The following is a 25,799-nucleotide window of genomic DNA, read 5'->3' on the forward strand; positions in this document are numbered from 1 at the left end:
AGCCAGTAATCATTTGACACAGACAGTCTTGTCGACAGTCCTATACACATTATGATGTCTTACAGGACTAGGGTTGGAAAATTCCGGGAAACTTTCATTAAATTCCCTGGTTTTCCAGAAACCCTGATTCCGGCAATCGTCCTCCAACCGGGATATCAGGAAAACCAGGTAATTTATTGAAATATCGTGGAATTCTGCAACCCTATACAGGACCCTGATATAATCAATCTCTCTGCCATCCTGATAGTGGATGTATATAGGATATTACTGACACTTATTCATCAGGGCACATTATTAGCTGTTCTCCATTTTCTAATAAGAGACTATATTCTACTCTATTCTCAGTGACTGACATTAGCATCTAATCCTCCCCACAGTTTTTTAGCTTTTGCTTGACAATCCCAGATGACACAGATTACAGTGAGGATCTTTTCTTTCTTTCATATCTGTCTGTCAAGTGTAATTTTGTGAATGCTGTTATGTTCTAGATTGATGTCATCGTATCAGCATACACAATTTGGGGAGTTGGAAAGGAAATTGAGTTGATTGCCAACTGTGATATCTTGTGGGTTGTTTACGCACTGTAAAGAGTAATGTTCATAGCTTTGCGTTTGCATAAAATGGAAATTAGGGTTTCTATGCGTAAGGCATAGAAAAAAACATTGTTTTGCCCTTTTCCGTGGTATCCAATTGGTAGTTATAGTCTTGTCCCATCCCTGCAACTCCCGTACAGACTCAGGAGAGGCCTTCCGAAACACAACCCAGGAAAGCCACACTGCTTCTTGACACAATACCCGTTTAACCTGGAAGTCAGCTACACCAATGTGTCGGAGGAAACACTGTACACCTGGCGACCATGTTAGCGTGCACTGCGCCTGGCCGCCCACCACAGGAGTCTCTAGTGCGTCATGGGACAAGAGCATCCCTGCCGGCCAAACCCTCCCCTAACACGGACGACGCTGGGCCAATTGTTGCGCCACCCTATGAATTTCCTGGTCGCGGCCGGCTGGTACAGAGCCTGGACTAGAACCCAGGATCTCTAGTGGCACAGCGATGCAGTGCCTTAGACCTCTGTGCCACTCGGAGGCCCGTATGAACATTTATTGACAGGTTCTTGTGTTGCATGTATATGAGTTAGTCCTGTGGATGTATGGAGTTGACACTAGAGGATTTAAATGTATTCCATCAAATGTGACCCACTTCATTGGTGAAGAAGCACCCAGGACTGAAATGGCAAATATTTAAATGGCTGCTTTATAATTAATAATCAGCCTGCGCTGGTGAAGAGTCTCTCACAGACAGACTACAGAAGAATAGTTAGTGTCCCTATGGGGGGAATCCAAGGACCTATTGTTATTGTCTGAATTGTTATTATATTTTTCTTGACAAATAACTCAAGCATAGACTGGTATTTTCTTCTTCTTCTAGTTTGGCACACAGAAGCTAGATGCCATGAGTATCTTGGTCAAAAATAATGGCACTAATTGGCCTATAGGGGGCACTATTATAAGCAGTCTCACTAAACCGTCATATCTGTGTCCCCATTTGACCGAGAGACTTTATATGTAGGTGTCTTTCGTCATGGTGAACAAATTTGCCATAAGGTCCGTCAGGATTTGATATTTTGGAAAACCTTTGAAAAACGTATTCTAACTGTACATCCAAATAACACCAGATTTGAACAAAGCTAAGGGATTGGTGAAGAGATGGTTGAGTTATAGATACATCAGGAAATGTTACATGTCCATTTAAATCCTTTGTAAATCCACTCCACAATGGCCTACCAACTTGAAACGTTTTAGGGTCATCAAATACTTTACCATGATAAACCATGTTAAGTTTGGCATTGATCTTTTTAAACATTACAAAACTGTTAAAAATTCACTGTTTTTGACTATGTAATGCTAATAATAATCATTAAAAAATCAACTCTTCTCATGGACTAAAAGTAATTCACTCCAAATTTGGTCTTTCGACTCATCACAATAGTCCCTAGAGTTTGAGAAAATAAAGTTAATGCGATCAAATATGGTCACACTATACCAGTAGATGTATAATAGCACGTACATGAATTGTCACGTCTAGATGTGTTTCACCTGTCTTTGTGCTTGTCTCCACCGCCTTCCAGGTGTCACCCATCTTCCTCTACCCTGGCTTCCGAGCTGAACATCCCCACTCAGCCCCTCTCCACTCCCGTGGAGGTAAGAGCATTGGACGGGTGCCCCAAAGGCCGGGTCACTCATATTACCACTCCCATCAACCTAAGGGTGTCAGGGAATCACAGCGAGGCTATTCCATTTCTGCTCATCAAGTCTCTTCAGATTCCCGTGGTATTGGGGTTCTTCTGACTCCATTGACACAATCTCCTCATCGATTGGGCTACTGGTTCCATCATGGGCTGGAGCCCGTCCTGCTACACTGATTGCCTGAAGTCAGCTCTGCGTGGCCTGGAACGTCTTCCGGGAGGCTTGGAAATTGCCCCGAACCTCTGTGACAGCCCCGTAGAGTACCAGAACCTCCAGGAGGGGTTCAGTAAGGTCCGGGCGACCTCGCTTCCGCAGCACTGACCGGTGTCCAAGAAGGTCAAGCCTGAGGCGCTGGCACACCGCTATAGTGCCACGGCTACACCCCCGGAAGCCAAGACCGTTCCCCCCACTCCAAAATCATCGGTTCCTCTGTTGTTCATCCGCTTGCCCTGTACCCTTCGTATTTTTCCTTCCGTTTCTGTGTCTAGAGTTAAAACTGTGTCTGACTGGCCCTTGTCTCCTGTTTCCTCTCTTTTTCTTGTCCTCCTGTGTTTTGACCCTTGCCTGTCCTGATCTTGTACTCGCCCGCCTGACCACTCTGCCCGTCCCGGACCCTGAGCCTTCCTACCGTCCTGTACCTTTGTCCCACCTCTGGATTTTTTACCTCTGCCTACCCCGACCCTGAGCCTGCTTGCTTTGACCTGTCATTTGCCTGCCCCTGGTGTACACACATTGTTACTTCACACGATCTGCACTTGGGTCTTACCTTGTTCCTGATACTAATATAGTCAAATACGCCCAGAATTCTTAAAAAATGTAATGTAGGCCCATGGTACATGTCTTAAATTAGTTTGAGCTTAGGAAGGGTTTGGTCAAAAGATGAGTGTTTGACAAATCAAAAATCTGATTTTATGTTGATTTAAACCACTGTAAATACACTCCACAGTGGCCTAGCAATTTGAAACCTGTCATTGTTATCATGGACATTGCTAAAAATGAACCACACTAAATTTGCTATTGATATCTCAAAACATGAGGAAACTATTAAGAACTAATTCTTTGCATATGTAACGCTAATGCTCAAAAGCATCATCTTCTCCTCATGAACCATATGTCAGATTCACTCCAGATTTTGTGTTTAGACTCATTATATCAGTCTTTATTGTTGCTGCATTCAAATATGGCTGCACTGTACCTATAGACGCACGTTAGAACATACACTAATTCAAAAAATACTTAAAAAATTATCTTCATGAACAACAAGTCAGATTGACTCCAGATGTGGTATATCGACTCAATGAATTGGCCTCTAATGAATTTGAGAAAGATAACCAACCTACAGCGCTAGACTAAATTTTACTTGTGTCATCCTTCTGGTATTGAGAGATAAACATGGTAATGCTTTCACTGATTGCACATAAAGGAAGATAGTTCCTGCATGATAGAGTGATGCTTTGTTTTCCAACTGATCTTGTGTCCTCTATGTCATCCTGTGAACCCCGTTTATTGCTGCTCGCTGCTATATTTTTATGTGTCATTTCCTACCACAGTAATTATAGCTATATTTAATGACTAAATTTTCAAATGGAAGTCACTAATCAGATATAGCAGATAGTGATAGTTTCACCATCTACAGTAGTGGTAGAGTACATTCAGTACTCAAGTTAATTCTTCCAACTCCCTACCATGGTTTTGAAATGTGCAATGTTGTTCTCACAAAAAAAGAAAGGGTGATAGCATCTCCCGTAAATGACCACAACAACAAAGTTTCTAGTTCATGGTGCTATTTTTTTCTTTTTAAAATAGCTGTTGCATTTTGAGCGTGTGGTCTTTGTCAAGGCTTGCTTCTTCTGTGTTTAATATGGAGCTGTTTGTGAACTGTGCTGGTGTCAAAAACTTTGTTGATGTATGACGTAATGAGCTGTAGTATATGCTTTTGTCACACAGAACCTCTTTGGCTTCCAAAGACTTGGTGCATGGGTACTGCACTGAATAGTCAAATGTCTCCATTAAAAGAGAGTCTTGCTCCTTGGCTGTAAACCTTGAATATTAAGGAAGACTTAGCTAGTGGTCTCCTCTGAAATCAGCTACAGGATCAACATTCCAGTATAATACTTTCAATTAACATTTAATCTGGATTAAAGGCTTTGTGACATGCTATCCTATGCTGCTGCCTCAGGCCCATACTTCATGATTGGAGAGCCTGAAATGGGCATACTAATATACTGGAGGCTGAAATGGCATAAACAGTTCATTCTGCAATGTCTCTTTAATTTGACTTTTATCATTAGATGGGCTTGTTAGCTAAATGAGAAAAGGCCAATTCACGATTCTAATCAAGTTTGTTTGACACTCTGAAGTTAATTTGTCTGTAAACAGATGCTAAATGCCACATGTATTTATCTTCTAATATGCTTAACTACATGGCTTTAGAAGGTAATTGTCTGTTCTAAATGTTTTTCATGAGTTCACAACTAATTTGGTAACTCAAGAGGTGTGGTACTGTAGTAGGCGAAGCCCATTTGCCTTGGTTTACAGTCAAGTTTTTGTCAATGCTTTGTTTTTTCACGCATATCATCTATTTCAAACACCATCAATCAGGTACAATTTACTTATGAAGCATTTGTATTTCTTTAGTCCTCCCTCATCCTTTCAACAATGGTCTTTCATGTTAGCTTGGAAGACTTGGCGGTGTCGTCAGCATTATTTCATGTACTTCTCGTGTCAGCAGTGATCTAAATTGTGCGGCTAAAGAATTATGTTGTTGCCAGCAAAACTGCAAAGCACATCATCAGTGTTTGATCATCCCAAAACCCCTAGTGATGTGCTGTGAAGCATGCAAAGAATTTTAAGAGGTTAACAAAAAAAAGAAAAGTTGTTGGACAGTTACAAAAGAATCGATGACTAGGGCAACAATCTGATTTATGCCATGTCGACTATGATGGACACTTGCCAACAGACTGAAATGGCTGCTTTGGAACTCACTAGATGTAGAGGACAGGGTATGGGTATCTTTGTGGACATGCAGGGAGGGACAAGTTTGTAGACTACAAAGATTATTTTAACGAGTCAGCAGATCAATTGTTAAGGTATTTTTAAATCCCTGACTCACTGGAGCCTTACCATTATAGTATTGTGGTTCCATCGCTTGATTCATGTGTATATGCCAGCATTTTATAAATGAAATGGCAAATTGTATGTGAATCCCTTTATCAGATAGAAAACTGCTATATAAACCCAATCAATTACTATCAACTGAAGTACTCAAAGCACTTTACATAGTAGGTGGAACCTCACCTTATCCACCACCAATGTGAATCACAGCAACCACTTTTTGTACCAGAACACTCATGATGGAATGGGGCCAAGCTGGGAATTTTGCCAGAACACCAGGCTTAACACCCCTACTCTTACAATAAGGGAGTCAGGACACCTGTTTAACATCCCTTCTGAAAGACAGCACCCTACACAGGGAAATGCCCCCTTTACTGCACTGGGATCTCCTTAGACCAGAGGGAAGAGAGACCCCTACTGGCCCTCCAACACCACTTCCAGCAGCATCTGGTCTCCCATGCCAGGACCAACCCTGCTTAGCTTCAGAGGCAAGCCAGCAGTGGGAGGCAGGGTGATATGCTGCTGGATTTAATGGTCTGATTAATGTTGATTAATAAGAAAAACAAGAAAAGAGGTAATAAATTATATTGTTTGATGTAATATAGTGTCTCATTAATACAGTATACAATGTAGAGCACGTCAAACTATTAAAGTCTAGCACGTTTGGCTTTCTGGTACAGTTTAAACTCTACATAAACTCAGACCAATGGGTTTCCTCAGTCTGTCTTTTTGATCTTGCAATTACAACGTATTATTGTGTCGCCTGGATTATTGTAATGTTACACATTTATTCCCGTTAACACAAAGCACAGTAAATCAGATTTGATCAGTCCAATTAATTTTTTACTTAAGGTTTAGAATGGACCGTATGATCGCTCCCTTTAAAATGCTCTTCTTAAAGCATCATTGTGATTGAATGGAGAGAGCAGTGCTGGTAAGCAGTAGCAGACCTAGTCTCTCTGTCATGTTCTCTCATATCCCACCACCATGGAGCCTACATGACAGGGACATATATTTAGCACAGAACAAGATCATGGATTGCCCTGTGCCCTTTATATCACTCTGGAACGGATGAGGTGTCATCCCGTAAAAGGCACTGAGGTATTTTCTAGCACCTAGTACATCAGATTGCTTTACAAGCGTGCTCTCTGGCAGCTGCATATCTAAACCTCTTTCATTCAGGATGGGATATGTATTCAGGTCTGTGTGCTTTGGCCACTTACAAAACTTTTATGTTGCGATTATTTTTGGTGGAATGTGCAACCCCACAAATGCAGTCAATCATTCTAAAAAGCACACAAATCTCTGACTCAATCAAATTGTTTTTCACAATAACACCCCCCTCATAATGCCTTTCAGCATAATGAAAGTAGGGCTGCCTTCTCCACTTTAGGAAGGCATCAAATCCAAAGTGCTGCCTGCTCTCCCTTGGCTTGCTCTGGGCCGCTGGAGCCACTTTGAACTCCTCTCCTCATTCTTCTCTTGTTCTTTTCTCTTCCTCCATGTGCGGTTTAAATGTTTCCCTTCCTGACCTCATTCCTTCTATAGAGCCCTAATCACTGGCTGCTATCTTTATACTGGAATGCCTTACCGTACAGTAACACAGCTTGCTATGTGATATGGATTCTTGGCTGCTATCTTTATGCTGGGCTGCCTTAAGGTACAGTAATACAGCTTGCTATGGGATATGGGTTCTTGACCTGAATATGGGCTATTTGAGCTATCTTTGCCATCTCTCTGCTCTTTTATTTAATTTGCCAAGCCTAATTTAACCAATAAGGTGTGTCTTGTGTAATCAACACTAATTAGATTTAGGTCTAATTCATATTGTCTAGTGTCATGAACTCATAATTGTGTCTATGCTGTTGAGGGTTAATTAACTACTAACTATTTAGCACCACGGAGAGATTGAATCGCTGCAGTTATTTTTTGTGCTGCAAACAAATTGAACGGGAATTAAATTTGACTGTATGTGCATGACCTTCATGATTCTCAAGCTTCTCTGACTAGCCCTCATGAAATTAGAGGCGGCTATAATTTATATTCAATCCAAGAATATCCTCTAACAAGTAAAACTGTAATTTGCCACTCTTACTCAGCTTAACATTTTACAGCAGTGGGCTAAATATGGATCTTAGTAGTCTTAAACAAATCTATTTTGAAACAAAAGTATACACCTCACACACATGGTTAAAAGAAGACACCTGTACCATGTCAGATAGAGTTGAAATGTATTCAATTTTGAGTTTGCATCCCAGTATCGCACTTTATATACATCACAGAAGACTGAAATAAGACAAAACCGTTTAACATAGTAACACCGGACTTTCTGCAGTTTTTGTTAAAATAATGTTTATGAATTATTAAATTATGAAAATATGAATAACATTCCACCACTAGAGGGTGATTTGATCACTTGACTGCAGGAAAGGTCTCTACTGAAAGGCCTACTTTTGAGTATGCCACTGACAATCTGAATAGGTTTGAAATGCTAAGTACGTATGTGCCAAGGTTTTTCTTGACACATATTGAGTGACAGGACAGGGCTGTGAGCAGAGAGGCACCTCTGTTTCTCCTTTCTTTAGACACAACACCAGTGAGAGAGGCAGGCTATGCCTTTGCAAAGATAAAGAAATTGTAACAGAGAGTGTTTTTTTACGCAACTGAACCATCTTACAAATGTTCTATAAATCTGTCCTGCTGAGTGTGCTGTCCTTTGGTCTGATATGCGTATTTGGAAACATGGAAGTGCAAGACCAAGTCAAGCTTCAGTGCTTGATTAAGACGGCGAGAAGAATAATTGATCAAGAATCAACCACCAACCTGTACACAAAACTCATCCTCCTAAAACTTGAAAGCATTTTACAGGACAGTACTCATCCCCTTCACTCACAATTCAGTCACAACAGCATCCGGACAAGGGGAAAGAGATTTCTTCAAAATAAAATTAAAACAGACATAGGGACTCTTTAATTCCAACAGCCATTAGGCTGTATAATAGATAGTCTGTTGGTCCTTCAAGTACACAGCATATTGCACTTTCACTTTAAATGTGTAAATATAGCACTTTGAATGACTTTTAATTGTGTAGTTTCTGTGTTTTTATGATTAATGTACCGTCTTTTAAGCACATGACCAAATTATTTTTCCCCTGGTGGGATAATAAAGTTGATCTGAATCTGAATCTCTGATGGTGAAGGGTAATGGGGTGGCACTGCTCGAGGAGGCTAGAGTGGAGAGTGTCTAATTCATTTAAAAGGAGCACAAGTGTGGACACTGTCTTACTTTGTTAACCATGGAGCCACTGAGACTCATCATGGCCCCTGGAGGGAAGACTTGCAGTTCTGTGCCTGAGTGATAATGACAGTCCAGTCAAATCACAACAATCTCTCTTTATCCAAGTCCACGACCCCTCCAGACAGCTGGTGTTTGATAGTGTGGTTATTTCATAACATAAGGATCTCATGACATCCGTTCTCACTGCAGTTTTTGTGGTGCTCTCAATGGTGGTGGCTGACGTTCACGCTCAGAAAAGCTGTTTAATATTGAATGTGTTATTCATATTAATTATACTATCTGTGTTTCTTTAACAATTTAATGTCATCTTAAAAAATTATTATAAAGAAAACTATCCTACTGTATTTCACGACCTCTTCCCTAACTTCAATTATTTCATACAGTTAAATAAAAAATAACCCAGGTGAAATACATACCATTCCATTTGAATACAAAATAATTAATTTGATAAAAATCATCATTTGGCTTTATACTCTTGTTTGGTGGTGGCATAGGACTGTATGGGGATGTTCAGAGATAAAACTCAGAGGCAACCAGAGAAAAGCAAGCCAAACTCAACTTTATTCTCACAGAGTAGAGGGTTTGATCTTATAAAGAGTAAGTAATGATAGTACTGGCAGTCTAAAGGACATCCAAATGTTCTGTGTCCATATCTGGCTGACGGCACGTGTGTGAAGCTGAAGTGAATAGCAGAAGGGCAAGCTGAGCAGTTTCCTAGGGAATGTACTCTGGTCAGAGCACAAAAGCCAGTCATTGAATAAGAAAAGATAGTGGAGGTGGCCTCTCATTCACAGGCCTGCAGAAGCAGGGAGGGGGGATTGCAAAAGGGCCTGCACTCAAAGCCTCAGCTTCCTTTCCCACACTGTCCAGAGAAAGTGTGTCTCACTTGAAAGGACCTTGGGCCTCACTTATAAATGTTGTGTACGCACAACATATGCCCCAAAACATGCGTGCGCCAGGATTTCACACAAATGTTGGCATTTATAAAAATTGAACTTGAAGCGAGAATGTGCTTATCCTCACACAAACTTTAGACCATGCATATGCACAGTTTCTAGTGGTTGAACTCTTGCATTGCAAGAAGGCAAACGTAACCTAGTAGTAGCCTAGTGCAAATTGGGAATATATGATGACTCTAATTCATAACAAAAAAACTGGTTGAGCTAAATATAATACAAATATGCAATCATTTGCCATTAGTGTTAAGAGCTAAAAATCTATTTATCTTTGAAATATACATATATTTTTTGTTATTTTTTCATTTCCATGATAATTGCAGAATAAATTCCTCACCTTTCCTGACTGTGATGGTTTTCTAGGTTACGTGTGAAATAGCCTATAGGCCTACAACAAGTTAGGATAGACTACCATTTGTCCCATCTCTCATTTAATTGGACCCACTTCACAGTAGTAAATAGATAAGCTATTTCAAGTAGCGTAGTTGCTCTATGTGATCCGATGCACAGTTCAAAGGTAGAACAGATGGTTCACCTTTTCCATTGACATTTGTAGGCTACATCTGAGTACTGTAATGTGATATTTCTTGTGTCGACAATATTTAATTTATAAACATGATACATAATACATATATCATAACCATTACAGAATAAATTCCTCACCTTTTCTGGCCATGATGAGTTTATATTCTTGTATTCGCCATACACCAAATGACCATGCGCATCTCTAATTTAATTGGGACTATTAGTTATGCTATTATTAGTGAAGCTACTATAATTTCCAGATTTGGGTATGTCATTTTAGGCGATTTTTTTTAACAAAATGGTCTGATCCTTAAGAGGATTTAACTAGCTGGCTCATCATTGCCCATGAAAGGAAGTTAGGTTAGCGAGCAAACATTTTAGCCAGGTAGCCTAGGACAACAAAAATTGAAAGCTTGTTCTTTATGACATAGTCATAGACTGTTTCGGCAACATGTGGAGAGAGGAGAATGGCATTTGGCGTTTCTCTATAAGGACGTTGAGTCAACATGTTTTTCTAGTTACACACACACACACACACACGTTAATTGGAATAATTTGTTTTTGGAATCTTTTAGCTGTCACGATATTAGAATAGGCATAGGTGATTTGATGATATTGAAATGTTAAAGTTGAAATGGTTCTTGAATAGTGGAGGCAGCTCCAGCTTTCTTTGTGACTTTTAGTAACTCTACAGTGTTTTAAATCAATAGTTGTTTTGTAGTCTGAAAATGTTGGAAACATAACCTTGAATGACCATGCCGCAGGTAATGTAACTGCAGTCAATATGCTTTGTGGACTCCACCGGACAGATGTTGCTCTCCAGTTTTGTTCATGAAACAAAGGTGTGGTTGAATTTCTTTTTTTCTTGGCCTTACGTCTACAGTCATGGCCAAAAGTTTTGAGAATGACACAAATATTAATTTTCACAAAGTCTGCTGCCTCAGTGTCTTTAGATATTTTTGTCAGATGTTACTATGGAATACTGAAGTATAATTACAAGAAAGTGTCAAAGGCTTTTATTGACAATTACATGAAGTTAATGCAAAGAGTCAATATTTGCAGTGTTGACCCTTCTTTTTAAAGACCTCTGCAATTCACCCTGGCATGCTGTCAATTAACTTCTGAGCCACATCCTGACTGATGGCAGCCCATTCTTGCATAATCAATGCTTGGAATTTGTCAGAATTTGTGGCTTTTTGTTTGTCCACCCGCCTCTTGAGGATTGACCACAAGTTCTCATTGGGATTAAGGTCTGGGGAGTTTCCTGGCCATGGACCCAAAATATCGATGTTTTGTTCTTCGAACCACTTAGTTATCTCTTTTGCCTTATGGCAAGGTGCTCCGTCATGCTGGAAAAGGCATTGTTCGTCACCAAACTGTTCCTGGATGGTTGGAAGAAGTTGCTCTCGGAGGATGTGTTGCCCCATTCTTTATTCATGGCTGTGTTCTTAGGCAAAATTGTGAGTGAGCCCTCTCCCTTGGCTGAGAAGCAACCCCACACATGAATGGTCTCAGGATGCTTTACTGTTGGCATGACACAGGACTGATGGTAGCGCTCACCTTGTCTTCTCTGGACAAGCTTTTTTCCGGATGCCCCAAACAATTGGAAAGGGGATTCATCAGAGAAAATGACTTTACCCCAGTCCTCAGCATTCCAATCCCTGTACCTTTTGCAGAATATCAGTCTGTCCTTGATGTTTTTCCTGGAGAGAAGTGACTTCTTTGCTGCCCTTCTTGACACCAGGCCATCCTCCAAAAGTCTTCGCCTCACTGTGCGTGCAGATGCACTCACCTGCCTGCTGCCATTTCTGAGCAAGCTCTGTACTGGTGGTGCCCTGATCTCGCAGCTGAATCAACTTTAAGAGCCGGTCCTGGCGCTTGCTGGACATTCTTAGGCGCCCTGAAGCCTTCTTCACAACATTTGAACCGCTCTCCTTGAAGTTATTGATGATCCGATAAATGATTGATTTACGTGCAATCTTACTGGCAGCAATATCCTTGCCTGTGAAGCCCTTTTTGTGCAAAGCAATGATGATGGCACGTGTTTCCTTGCACGTAACCATGATTGACAGAGGAAGAACAATGATTCCAAGCACCACCCTCCTTTTGAAGCTTCCAGTCTGTTATTCGAACTCAATCAGCATGACAGAGTGATCTCCAGCCTTGTCCTCGTTAACACTCACACCTGTGTTAATGAGAGAATCACTGACATAATGTCAGCTGGTCCTTTTGTGGCAGGGCAGAAATGCAGTGGAAATGTTTTGGGGGGATTCAGTTCATTTGCATGGCAAAGAGGGACTTTGCAATTAATTGCAATTCATCTGATCACTCTTCATAACATTCTGAAGTATAATGCAATTTGCCATCATACAGACTGAGGCAGCAGACTTTGTGAAAATTAATATTTGTGTCATTCTCAAATCTTTTGGCCATGACTGTATATATCACAGTGTCAAGGCATATGAACTAACAGGTTATAGAGCAAACAACACATAGGCTGTAATATGGCTTTTTTCCAGGCTTGGCTTCCCCAGTAAATTTACCCACGCATAGCTACTGTTATTTTTGTCTTTCAAAAACGGTCAGATGCCACAAATGTGACGGACTGGCTCAAATCATTCTTATGTTGCAAAATTTTTAAAAGAAATTGAAGTAGAGACTCAGAGCTACAAAATGATATATAATACAGTGCAGTTTAGGAACAATGGGAAAGTCATTTTGCTTTGAAATTTGATAAACTTGTAAACTCACTTTTGAGAAAATGGCCTTTGAATATTTTGGTAGTACTACTGGAGAGCACTTATTTGTCTACACCCATTCAGCATTGTTCACACCCTCTTAAGCTTTAGCCCCACCTATCTCTTTACGGGTTAATCTGAGCATTCTGTACTAACAACAGCAGTCAAGCACCCAAGTTAACTTGCTAGCTACTTCCAGACAGAAATGAGAGAACAGCTCACTGAACACTACTCACCCTAGCAGAGCTGGTTAGGCTGATATGTTATCCAGACCGTTGGTGACTGCAATTGTGCTGTCAGATTGTCCGTTTGTAAATTCAGAGCGTTTTACTCTCGGAGTATTCAGAGCTCACACTGGACGCTCTGGCCGATGAGTAGGGTTGATCCGAACGTTCTGACCTCACAACGGCAGTCAAGCACCCAAGCTAACTGGCTAACATTAGCTAGCTTGCTAGCTATTTCCAGAATCATAATGAGAGAACGCCCCACTCTCACCATTTTATTTGCTCTAGCAGAGCTGGTTAGGCTGTTTTCATGTTATCCAAGAGCGTTGGTGACTGTAACTGTGCTGCTGGCAACAATTTAATTATGTTTTTTTGCCAACGTTTACTGATACTGGCAATATTCAACGGGTGTTGAGCGTTCGTAAATTCACCAGATATTCTGTGCTCTGGCACACTCAGACGAGAGGCTTTTGTTAAAACTTGTTGCTAGCTAGCAAAAAAATTAACCATAATCCCAACTCATGACGTTACAACCCTGCATGAATCTGCAGGTAGCTAACCAACCAGGTTCAAGATTAGCTAGCTAACATTAGGGTATCTCTAGTCAAGTGAATGGCTCTGACATACAAATAATGAGATCATATATGTAATGTTAGCAAGCGAGCCAGCCAGCTAACGTTAGCTAGCTAACAGTACACTTTAACTTGAAATGAAACCACTTTCTGTCAAAATTAGAAATGTGTAATGTCGGAAAATGTAGCTAGCTAGACTATCTTACCCATATACATCATTGATGGATGTGTCAAATGTCGGATGCCATGGTTGCCCTTAGTTTGAAGATGTAATCCGGAGACAGGTGTTTTCTCCATCACCTTACCTGTAATACTCGAATTCCACTGATTTCCTTCAGAAAGTGGAGAGCATACACATAAGGTTAGCTAGCGAGCCAGTCAGCTAAGAGTAGCTAGCTAACAGTACACTTTAACTTGACATTAGGTTTATGCAGTTTTCCTACGCAATATATTTAAAAAAGCCGCATTGGAGAATATTACCTAGACATACTGACCAGCTAAAATAGACAAAAGCGTGCTATATGGCTGTCACGTCCTGACCATAGTAAGATGTGATTTTCTATGGTAGAGTAGGTCAGGGCGTGACAGGGGGTGTTTTGTGTTTTTCTATGTTTTCTATTTCTATGTTTAAGTTCTAGTTGTTCTATGTTGTTTTTTGGGGGGTTGATCTCCAATTGGAGGCAGCTGGTCCTCGTTGGCTCTAATTGGAGATCATATTTAAGTAGGGGTTTTTCTTCCTGGGTTTTGTGGGTGATTATTTTATGAGTAGTGTTTGTTTCTCTCTGCGTCACGGTTTGTTGTTTTGTAAATTCAGTTATTTATGTTTTGCAAAGTTTCACGGATTTAATAAAATGTGGAACTACAACCACGCTGCACTTTGGTCCGATCCTTTCGACAGCCGTGACAGAATCACCCACCACAAAAGGACCAAGCAGTGTGCCCAGAAGCAACAGAAATGGACCTGGAAGGAAATTCTGGATGGAAAAGGACCCTGGAGGCAGGGGAGTATCGCCGTCCGAGGGAGGAGATTGAGGCAGCTAAAGCGGAGCGGCGTCATTATGAGGCGCTGTACCAACAACGAGGCAAGTGCGAAAGACAGCCCCCCCCAAAAAAATTACACAGGGAGATTTACAGAGTCAGGTTGGAGACCTGAGCCAACTCCCTGTGCTTACTGTGGGGGGCGAGTGATCGAACAAGCACCATGTTATGCTGAGATACGCACTACAGTGGGGGAAAAAAGTATTTGATCCCCTGCTGATTTTGTACGTTTATAATACGTCTATAATTTTAATGGTAGGTTTATTTGAACAGTGAGAGACAGAATAACAACAAAAATATCCAGAAAAACGCATGTCAAAAATGTTTTAAAACGATTTGCATTTTAATGAGGGAAATAAGTATTTGACCCCTCTGCAAAACATGACTTAGTACTTGGTGGCAAAACCCTTGTTGGCAATCACAGAGGTCAGATGTTTCTTGTAGATGGTCACCAGGTTTGCACACATCTCAGGAGGGATTTTGTACAACTCCTCCTTGCAGATCTTCTCCAAGTCATTATGGTTTCGAGGCTGACGTTTGGCAACTCGAACCTTCAGCTCCCTCCACAGATTTTCTATGGGATTAAGGTCTGGAGACTGGCTAGGCCACTCAAGGACCTTAATGTGCTTCTTCTTGAGCCACTCCTTTGTTGCCTTGGCCGTGTGTTTTGGATCATTGTCATGCTGGAATGCCCATCCATGACCCATTTTTAATGCCATGGCTGAGGGAAGGAGGTTCTCACCCAAGATTTGACGGTACATGGCCCCGTCCATCGTCCCTTTGATGCGGTGAAGTTGTCCTGTCCCCCAAAGCATAATGTTTCCACCTCCATGTTTGACGGTGGAGATGGTGTTCTTGGGGTCATAGGCAGCATTCCTCCTCCTCCAAACATGGCGAGTTGAGTTGATGCCAAAGAGCTCAATTTTGGTCTCATCTGACCACAACACTTTCACCAGTTGTCCTCTGAGTCATTCAGATGTTCATTGTCAAACTTCAGACTGGCATGTATATGTATTCTTGAGCAGGGGAACCTTGCAGGCGCTGCAGGATTTCAGTCCTTCACGGCGTAGTGTGTTACCAATTGTTTTCTTGGTGACTATGGTCCCAGCTGCCTTGAGATCATTGATAAGATCCTCCCGTGTAGTTCTGGGCTGATTCCTCACCGTTCTCATGATCATTGCAACTCCACGAGGTGAGATCTTGCATGGAGCCCCAGGCCGAGGGATATTGACAGTTCTTTTGTGTTTCTTCCATCTGCGAATAATCGCACCAAATGTTGTCACCTTCTCACCAAGCTGCTTGGCGATGGTCTTGTAGCCCATTCCAGCCTTGCGTAGGTCTACAATCTTGTCCCTGACATCCTTGGAGAGCTCTTTGGTCTTGGCCATGGTGGAGAGTTTGGAATCTGATTGATTGATTGCTTCTGTGGACAGGTGTCTTTTTTACAGGTAACAAGCTGCGGTTAGGAGCACTCCCTTTAAGAGTGTGCTCCTAATCTCAGCTCGTTACCTGTATAAAAGACACCTGGGAGCCAGAAATCTTTCTGATTGAGAGGGGGTCAAATACTTATTTCCCTCATTAAAATGCAAATCAATTTATAACATTTTTGACATGCGTTTTTCTGGATTTTGTTGTTGTTATTCTGTCTCACACTGTTCAAATAAACCTACCATTAAAGTTATAGACTGATCATTTCTTTGTCAGTGGGCAAATGTACAAAATCAGCAGGGGAACAAATATTTTTCCCCCCACTGTATATAAAATAACTTAACTGGCTGAGGTAGGCTATGAGGCTTAACAGCCTAATAGAAGTAGGATTTTTTTTATTAGGCCTACTTACAATTGCAACTGGTCAAAAATGTAGCATCCTACACAAACAATAATTTAAAGAAATAAAAGTCTGCACGTTCGAACTAAAACAATGTAACTAAAAAGAAAGCACACATTTGTAATTCCCAAACTTTAAAAGTAATTGGAAAGGTAGATACAAATTATGTATGACATTGTTGTTACAATAAAGAATGTAGCCCTTCATGCAAATGATTCCTATTAGCAGGACAATTGACTTTTTATAGCCCGGCTACTGTTGTGAAAATCCCTCAACTTGCAATGTATTCGATGCTTAAGTACTCTAAAATGTTACATTTCTAACTCAAAACAGCATTTCTTCATCAACATCTTTATGCTTTCATTAAGCTTCTTGATTTTCTGTAGCAATTTTGAGCAAATTGCTCAAGGGCCACGGTTGATTCGTCTATGAAGATGACGTTATTGAATGTCTTGCCAGCTTTGATCCATGACTGGGCCTGCAGGACGCAAAGTTCTCTGTTTGTCAGACAAATCAGTGGGTCGAAACTACAGAACAGTACAAAACAAGCGAACACACAAACTTTTAATGCTCTGAGAATTAAAAAAAATATATATATATAAAACATTTCTTACCGAGCCGTGATGCCCGCAGATTACAGATTGCCTTTGCCGATCGCTCGTCATCTTCATTCATCAGTGGCTTGAATAGTCATTGACTCACTCACACGTTGAAAATGAACAAGATGGCATGACAATCTATGCCAGGCACACCTGTGAGCTCAGGAACTCCAGTTCTGACAGGCAGAGTCAACATAGAGTACATGGCGGGTTCGTCAGATTTTCAGTTCACCCTGACATTTCCATTCCTCTTCTGACAACAGAACTTGACCAACTGCTCACCAGGAACAGCAAGGGCCGCCCGGACCGTTATGCTGTTCTGCTATTCCAAGGATGTGTAACCGAAGAGAGATACCACAAGTGGGCACAGAATACATAGACTTCCCGCTGTGGCCGTCTAGTTCAGCACCGTTTCGCACTGCTCTGAGACAAAACATGGAGAAACTAAAATGTTAAAATAGTCCATGATATTCTTAAGATATGTGTTGACTGAATATAAGCAAGTGATGTCTGCTAAATAATCAAGGTAGATTTCTCCAGAAATACATAATTTTCAATAACTGGCTTTATTAAGAAATTAGTGAGAATATCTCACCCAATTTTCAAGAATTGCCTATTTCTCACTCACTCAAGGTTAAATGAAAACAGAATCTCCAAAATTGTGTTACTTTTTAAACAAAGCGATTATTATTATTAATTCACTTAGAATTTTATAAAAGCCCCTTAGATATTCTCAGATATTCTCACAGATCCTAACGGAAAATGCCCCTTAGATATTAATATAGGGTTCTCCAATACTCTAAATGTAATTATTGGCGGAGAGTCAAATCATTGAAAAAAATATTTTTTAGATATACTGTTAAAAATGGTGGAGGTCTTATTTATTTAACCTCTATGGGCTAGGTGGGACAGTCGGGACACACTATTCAACAGCCAGTGAAATAGCATGGCGCGAAATACAAAACAGCAAAAATCTCATAATTTCATAACTATTTTACACCATTTTAAAGATAAGACTCTCGTTAATCTAACCACATTGTCTGATTTCAAAAAGGCTTTACGGTGAAAGCATAAAATTAGATTATGTTAGGACATAAACTTCACAAGAAAAATCACACAGCCATTTTCCAAGCAAGGACATGCATCACAAAAACCAAAAGTACAGCTAAAATATTCACTAACCTTTGATGATCGTCATCAGATGGCACTCATAGGACTTCATGTTATACAATACATGTATGTTTTGCTCGATAAAGTTCATATTTATATCCAAAAACAGCATTTTACATTGGCGCGTGATGTTCAGAAAATGTATTCCCACCAAAACTGCTGGTGAATGTGCACATCAATTTTCAAAAATACTCATCATAAACGTTGATAAAATGTACAACAGTTATTGAAAGAATTATAGATACACTACTCCTTGACGCAACCGCTTTGTCAGATTTCAAAATAACTTTATGGAGAAAGCACATTGTTCAATATTCTGAGTACATAGCTCAGCCATCAAAGCAAGCTATACAGCTACCCGCCAAGTTCTGGCATCAACAAAACTCTGAATTAGTATTATAAATATTCTCTTACCTTTGCTGATCTTCGTCAGAATGCACTTTGAGGACTCCTACTTCCACAAGAAATATTTGTTTTGTTCGAAATACTCCATATTTATGTCCAAATACCTCCGTTTTGTTCATGCGTTCAGATCACTTATCGAAAGGCATAACGCGCGAGCGTAAATCAGGACACGAAAAGTCAAAATGTTCGCGGGCTCGCGCATACCCAAGCCCTTTGTCCATAGACAGTCCACTCATTGACTGAGCTCCTATTCTCTGCCCAGTAACAGGAGAAGGAGGAAACAAGTTTCTAAAGGCTGTTGACAGCCAATGGAAGCCTTAGGAAGTGCAACGTGTCCCCACAGACACTGTAGTTTCGATAGGGATTCAAAGAAGAACTACAATTCTCAGATTTCCCCCTTTCTGGTTGGATATTTCTCAGGTGTTTGCTTGCCATATGAGTTCTGTTATACTCACAGACACCATTCAAACAGTTTTAGAAACTTCAGAGTGTTTTCCATCCAAATCTACTAATAATATGCATATTCTAGTTTCTGGGCCAGATTAGTAACCTGTTTAAATTGGGTACGATTTTCATCCAGCCGTGAAAATACTGCTCCCTAGCCCAGACAGGTTATACACTGAAAATATTACATTTCAAACCATACAGTATTTAGAGTAGCAGTTGTAACAACCTGACATAGGGTAAGTGAGAAAATACTAGGAAATGAATCATACAGGAGCAGAGAGAGCATGGTTGATTAATTGAATATATCCACATTAACAGTCACACTGGTATTCAGTACAGTATGAATGGCCATGGTCCTAAAACTGATTTGATTATACTAGAGTAAGTGCCCCTCTGTCAGGCCCCCCTTAGCCTTGTAAATTTGCACATTTGTAAATTAAGATTTGTCTGTATCCTTTTGTCAAAAGTAACTAGAAATGATTATTTAAAACCATGTTTTTCAACAACAAAATCCCATTGACCCCTGAAGCAAAATGTGGTCACCCCAATGTCAGGGTCACTCCTATGCCCCTGACTCTGCCCCATAATGGAACAATTGGTAGAGGAATCTTCAATGCATAGCTAGGGGGTCTTGGAAGAAAGGATAAATACTTTTAAGGGCAATGCAGACAGGCCTTTTGCCATGCTTGCCAAGAGAGAACTCTATGAAGGTATCATGTGTTTTGTCCACTAGAGTGGAGACTGGGCAAGGAGTTGATCCTCCCCAATAAAAATGGAAGTTGTTTCCAGCCATAGCTAATGCTGGGAGGAAAGCAAAGCTGATCCAAGCCAAGAATCTGAAGGTGAAACTTTCCTTAGCGGTGAAGTTGTAGAACATTTTGTGAACTTGATTTTAGCCAATTTTGGGGATTAGTCTCTCCTAAATTACTTGGGATTATGAATCATTCCAGGTGCAAGTGTTCTGAAAATATCATAGGATCCTGGAAGCAGACCGAATACCATGAGGTAATGGTGTAGTATCCCATGAAGAGTAATAATGAAAAGATTCAAAAATAAGAAACCCTTAACCTGTCATAGTTAAAAGAAGAGTTTCGTTACTCTAGATTTGACAATAAATCCTACATGAGCCGTGTGTTTCTGTTGTACTGAGGTATTTCGTACTCCTAATATTTTTTGCCCTACACTACTGCAAGTATCATAATCTAGCATAAAGTTGATGTAAACAGTGCTCCATAAGACTAAGCAAAATACAATTTAATTAAACTGACTCCATTGACATTCAAGCCATTTTGTACAAGTAGAAATGTAACAATTGGAATAAATGCTCCACCAACCCATTGGATGACATTAGGGACAGGAGGGTAAACTAATGAACAGGCAGAATACAAAACAATGAAGTTAGTTACCCTTAATAATCAAAACAAACACTGCTTATCTTCCAATGCATAAATTGCTCAGCTAAGCAAAACTTTATAGACATTCCATCACAACCAAATAAACGAACAAGAAATGTCCTCTCAGGCAGGGACTAGCTGACGTATACTTTACATTTGGATATTAAGAAGAACATATCCTCAAGGGAAACATCTTAAAAGTATGTGTGCATAAAGGCAGGGATTGTTGGTTTAAAAGGTACGTCTCTGCATGTGGACAGATTAAGAAAAGGGTGATTTATTAGGCAATGATTGACAAATAAAACAGATTATCTTGTGTCAGTGGCTTCCTTTAAAGATGGCTTTGGATGGGCTTTCTCTACTTGGCAAGACTGCCTGCAGCCGCTGCAGTGCAGGCTGAGCTAAACTGTCTTTTGCCTGCTGAGACTCAGTGGGATTAACACGCTGCCAGGCCCTGGCTCCTCTCAAAGCGGGGTTTATTGGCCTCTGCTGGATGGAGCTGCTTCCCAGGCCAGCCCTCCTCCCATCACCATCAGTCAACTAGCCAGGCCCAGTTGAAAACTAAAGCACCCTTTACTGGCTGCTGGTGCCTGGGTACAAGGTGGCATTACAGCTCTGACTGCCAGTAGTCTGTCTCATTAGCTCAGGGATGCACAAGGAGTTTGTCTTCATCAACAACACTGTGTAAGCCCCTCTCCAGTGCTCCAGGATTAAAGCCTCGACTCATTCTTATGGTCTTATCCTCAGTGCTAGCTGGTGTGATGAAGGAGGATTGCAAAGACTCCTCTCTGCATTGATTTCTAGAGATTAATGTGATCCCACTAAATGTTTACATTGTGGAGAATAAGTATAATTAAATTCACTGTTGTAGAATGACGTGTATTGTGTGCTTAATTAAATAACTCACTGTTGTTTTGTTGCATGAGTCACTTGGTAGCTCTTCTTTCAGTTAAAGAATGTCTTAGAGATTAGAGTTTAGATGCCCTTATCAGGAGTTGTTTTTCCATTACTACTCCAAAACTTCACAGGTTTGACTGCAGTGGCTATTAAAATGGTCATGACCTTTCCTCTCTAAAGGCCACATTCCACAAAGAAGCCTTTCCAGCTCATTAGCATCACAGCAAACCAGTCAGCCAGCCAGCCAGCCAGCCAAGAGACATAGCTGCATGATGATGACACCCCAACTCTCTCATCCGTTCCACTTTTATCAGATTCCTGTGATGAACAAAGACTCGGGGAAACAGGCCCCACTGACAGTTATTGATTTCCAGATGATCATCTGAAGTCACCTGTGGCTCCAATTCCTACAGCAGGTTCTAAGAGCGGCTTCAGTATATAAGCTTAAAATTACCCCAATATGAGAAAAAAGATGAGGGGCGCATAACGGCAATGCAACACATCTTGACAGGCAATAACCTTTAGTATTCTAGCTTCCACCAGCCAGTGTATGCAATATGAATTTTAGCTTTTTTTTATAAAGTACTTCTCAGACATCTACAGTAGTTTCCAAATGCCTGTCTCCACCCTAAATTGTTATGACGGGAATATACTTTTCAAATATGCCATGAACATGAAAATAAACTGGAGATTTCATCACAAAGACTTTCCAGATCTATTTGTTCTGAAAGGCATCATGGGCTAATACATGTGATCACGTTGGTAATGATACTGTACATTGAACACAGACAGAAGGTTTTACTTGATCCCAAGAATAGGGCTATTTTGACAATTATTTGTGGATGAAAGAAAGTGACACGGCTCTACTTGTTTTCTGGTCTGTGTCCAACTGACACCACCCCCGGTTAGAGGGGAATAAGGTAGCCTCACAAGAGTTACACACACAGATTACTTTATTCACACACACACAGCAGGATATGGTTATCTGTACTATGAGAGCTACATGTATGAATATATACAATGGATACAACAGGATAAGCAAGTGGATCCAGACTACAACAGAATAGAATGAACTATATTAACAGTATCACAAATGGAATAATAATAACACTCAAAACAAAGGACTGTATAATATAACTAAATATGCAAAGAACTATTTTATTTTTATTTCACCTTTATTTAACCAGGTAGGCTAGTTGACAACAAGTTCTCATTTACAACTGCGACCTGGCCATGTCACGTCCTGACCAGTAATAGGGGTTATTTGTTATTATAGTTTGGTCAGGACGTGGCAGGGGGTGTTTGTTTTATGTGGATTGGGGTTTGTTAGTCTATGTTCTATGTTAGTATTTTTCTATGTTCTATCTAGTCTATTGTATTTCTATGTTTAGTTAATTGGGGTTGGACCTTCAATTGGAGGCAGCTGGTTATTGTTGCCTCTGATTGAGGGTCCTATAATTAGGAGTTTGTTTTTCATGGTTTTTTTTTGTGTGCCTGACAAGACTGTCCAGTTCGTTTGTGTTTTTGTATATGTTATCTGTGTTTTCCCTTCTTCACCAATAAAAAGAAGATGGGTATATATTTTCCCGCTGCGTCTTGGTCTCTAACCTACGACATCCGTGACAGGCCAAGATAAAGCAAAGCAGTTCAAAACATACAACAACACAGAGTTACACATGGAATAAACAAACATACAATCAATAATACAGTAGAAAAAGTCTATATACAGCATGTGCAAATGAGGTAAGATAAGGGAGGTAAGGCAATAAATAGGCCATGGTGGTGAAGTAATTACAATATAGCAATTAAACACTGGAATGGAAGAATGTGCAGAAGATGAATGTGCAAGTAGAGATACTGGGGTGCAAAGGAGCAAGATAAATAAATAAATACAGTATGGGAATGAGGTAGTTGGATGGGCTATGCACAGGTGCAGATGGGCTATGTACAGATGGGCTATGTACAGGTGCAGTGATCTGTGGGCTGCTCTGACAGCTGGTGCTTAACACTTGTGAGGGAGATTAGAGTATACAGCTTTAGTGATTTTTGCAGATCGTTCCAGTCATTGGCAGCAGAGAACTGGAAGGAGAGGCGGTCAAAGGAATATTTGGCTTTTGGGGGTGACCAGTGAGATATACCTGCTGAAGCGCGGTATATCGGTAGGATGGTCAGTTTTACGAGGGTATGTTTGGCAGCATGAGTGAAGGATGCTCTGTTGCGAAATAGGAAGCTGATTCTAGATTTAATTTTGGATTGGAGATGTTTAATGTGAGTCTGGAAGGAGAGTTTACAGTCTAACCAGACACCTAGGTATTTGTAGTTGTCCACATATTCTAAGTCAGAACCGTCCAGAGTAGTGATGCTGGACGGGCGGGCGGGTGCGGGCAGCGATCGGTTGAAGAGCATGCATTTAGTTTTACTTGCATTTAAGAGCAGTTGGACGCATCGGAAGGAGAATTGTATGGCATTGAAGCTCGTCTGGAGGTTAGTTAACACAGTGTCCAAAGAGAGGCCAGAGGTATACAGAATGGTGTCATCTGCGTAGAGGTGGATCAAAGAATCACCAGCAGCAAGAGCGACATCATTGATATATACAGAGAAGAGAGTCGGCCAGAGAATTGAACCCATAGAGACTGCCAGAGGTCCATAGAACAAGCCCTCTGATTTGACACACTGAACTCTATCAGAGAAGTAGTTGGTGAACCAGGTGAGGCAATCATTTGAGAAACCAAGGGTGTTGAGTCTGCAAATGTTGTGATTGACAGAGTCGAAAGCCTTAGCCAGGTTGATGAATACGGCTGCACAGTAATGTCTCTTATCGATGGCGGTTATGATATCATTTAGGACCATGAGCGTGGCTGAGGTGCACCCATGACCAGCTCTAAAACCAGATTGCATAGCGGAGAAGGTACGGTGGGATTCGAAATGGTCGGTAATCTGTTTGTTAACTTGGCTTTAGGTTAACTAGACCTTAGAAAGGCAGGTTAGGATAGATATAGGTCTATAGCAGTTTGGGTCTGGGGTGTCTCCCCCTTTGAAGAGGGGGATGACCGTGGCAGCTTTCCAATCTATGGGAATCTCAGACGATACGAGAGAGAGGTTGAACAGGCTAGTAATAGGGGTTGCAACAATTTCGGCAGATCATTTTAGAAAGAGAGGGTCCAGATTGTCTAGCCCGGCTGATTTGTAGGGGTCCAGATTTTGCAGCTCTTTCAGAACATCAGCAATCTGGATTTGGGTGAAGGAGATATGGGGGAGGCTTGGGCGAGTTGCTGTGGGGGGTGGAGGGCTTATTTAATGCAGTTCAAGTGGTTAAAGCGGATGGTTTGTCTGTAATGTTTCTAGTGTCTACATTGGCCATTAATACATTAAAAACAAGAGCCTGAATCAGACAAATAGCACACCTAACCTATAATTAGACCCTAATGTACCCTGCATCGATGATAAGAGTTGCTCTCATGACATTCATTAGGCCCACCTTCATTTTACCATAGCAAATAGGAATAATAACAAGACTTAGAACTGAATTTATATCTCCATCCAAACAAAACGAGTCCACCTGGAGGCGGGGTAGGAAGCATGGTTACACAACCAATTAGCTCTTCATTTTTTTTCTCTTCATCTGTCTGTTGTGATTGATGAATTCATTTTGACCCTCCATTGAGTTCTAAAACTGTACTTCCTCTCCCCACAGGCAATGCGTGGAGTAACTTAATTTGATAGTTTCCATTAAATGATCTCCTAAAACACGAACTCACACTGTCACCACTCCATCATGTCACCCTTTAACCCAAACATTGCATGTTTGCAACTGAGTTATCAAAAGGAACTGCCATTGTTACATCCTGTTTGTCAGTTTCAGCACGTGTATATCTTTTTATTTTATTTTCCACGCTTACATTTATTTGGATTGTCTGTTCACGCCTCATGTTCTGTAGTTAGGTGAATGGTGAAACAAGCCCTTTGTTTTTTACTGAAGCTCATAAAAAAATTGTTGGCAGGCAGTCTCAATACAAACTCCTCAGGGACTGAATTTCCTTGGAGCCTCCTTTTGTCTTATTTAAATAAACATGTTTAATATTCCTCTGCTACCATAATAGTTAGTCCTTCTTTCCATGATATTTCCATATTTTCCATTTGGGAATCATGTATGCTAAACTCAGGTTGAGAAAGTTTGTCTTGCTGTGGAAGACATTGCTGGTTGGTTTGATAACATTGACCTGTCCTTTATAATCCCTCCTTGCCCACTTACAGTTCAGCCCAGCCTGATCTAGGGCAGAGCTCTAGGGTAGAGCATTGTCTATGTGAGTATCGTGAGGTGAGGCCTTATCCTCACTTCAAACTTTCCC

This window comes from Salmo trutta, chromosome 3 (assembly GCF_901001165.1).
Source record: "Salmo trutta chromosome 3, fSalTru1.1, whole genome shotgun sequence".
In the NCBI taxonomy this organism is placed as follows: Eukaryota; Metazoa; Chordata; class Actinopteri; order Salmoniformes; family Salmonidae; genus Salmo; species Salmo trutta.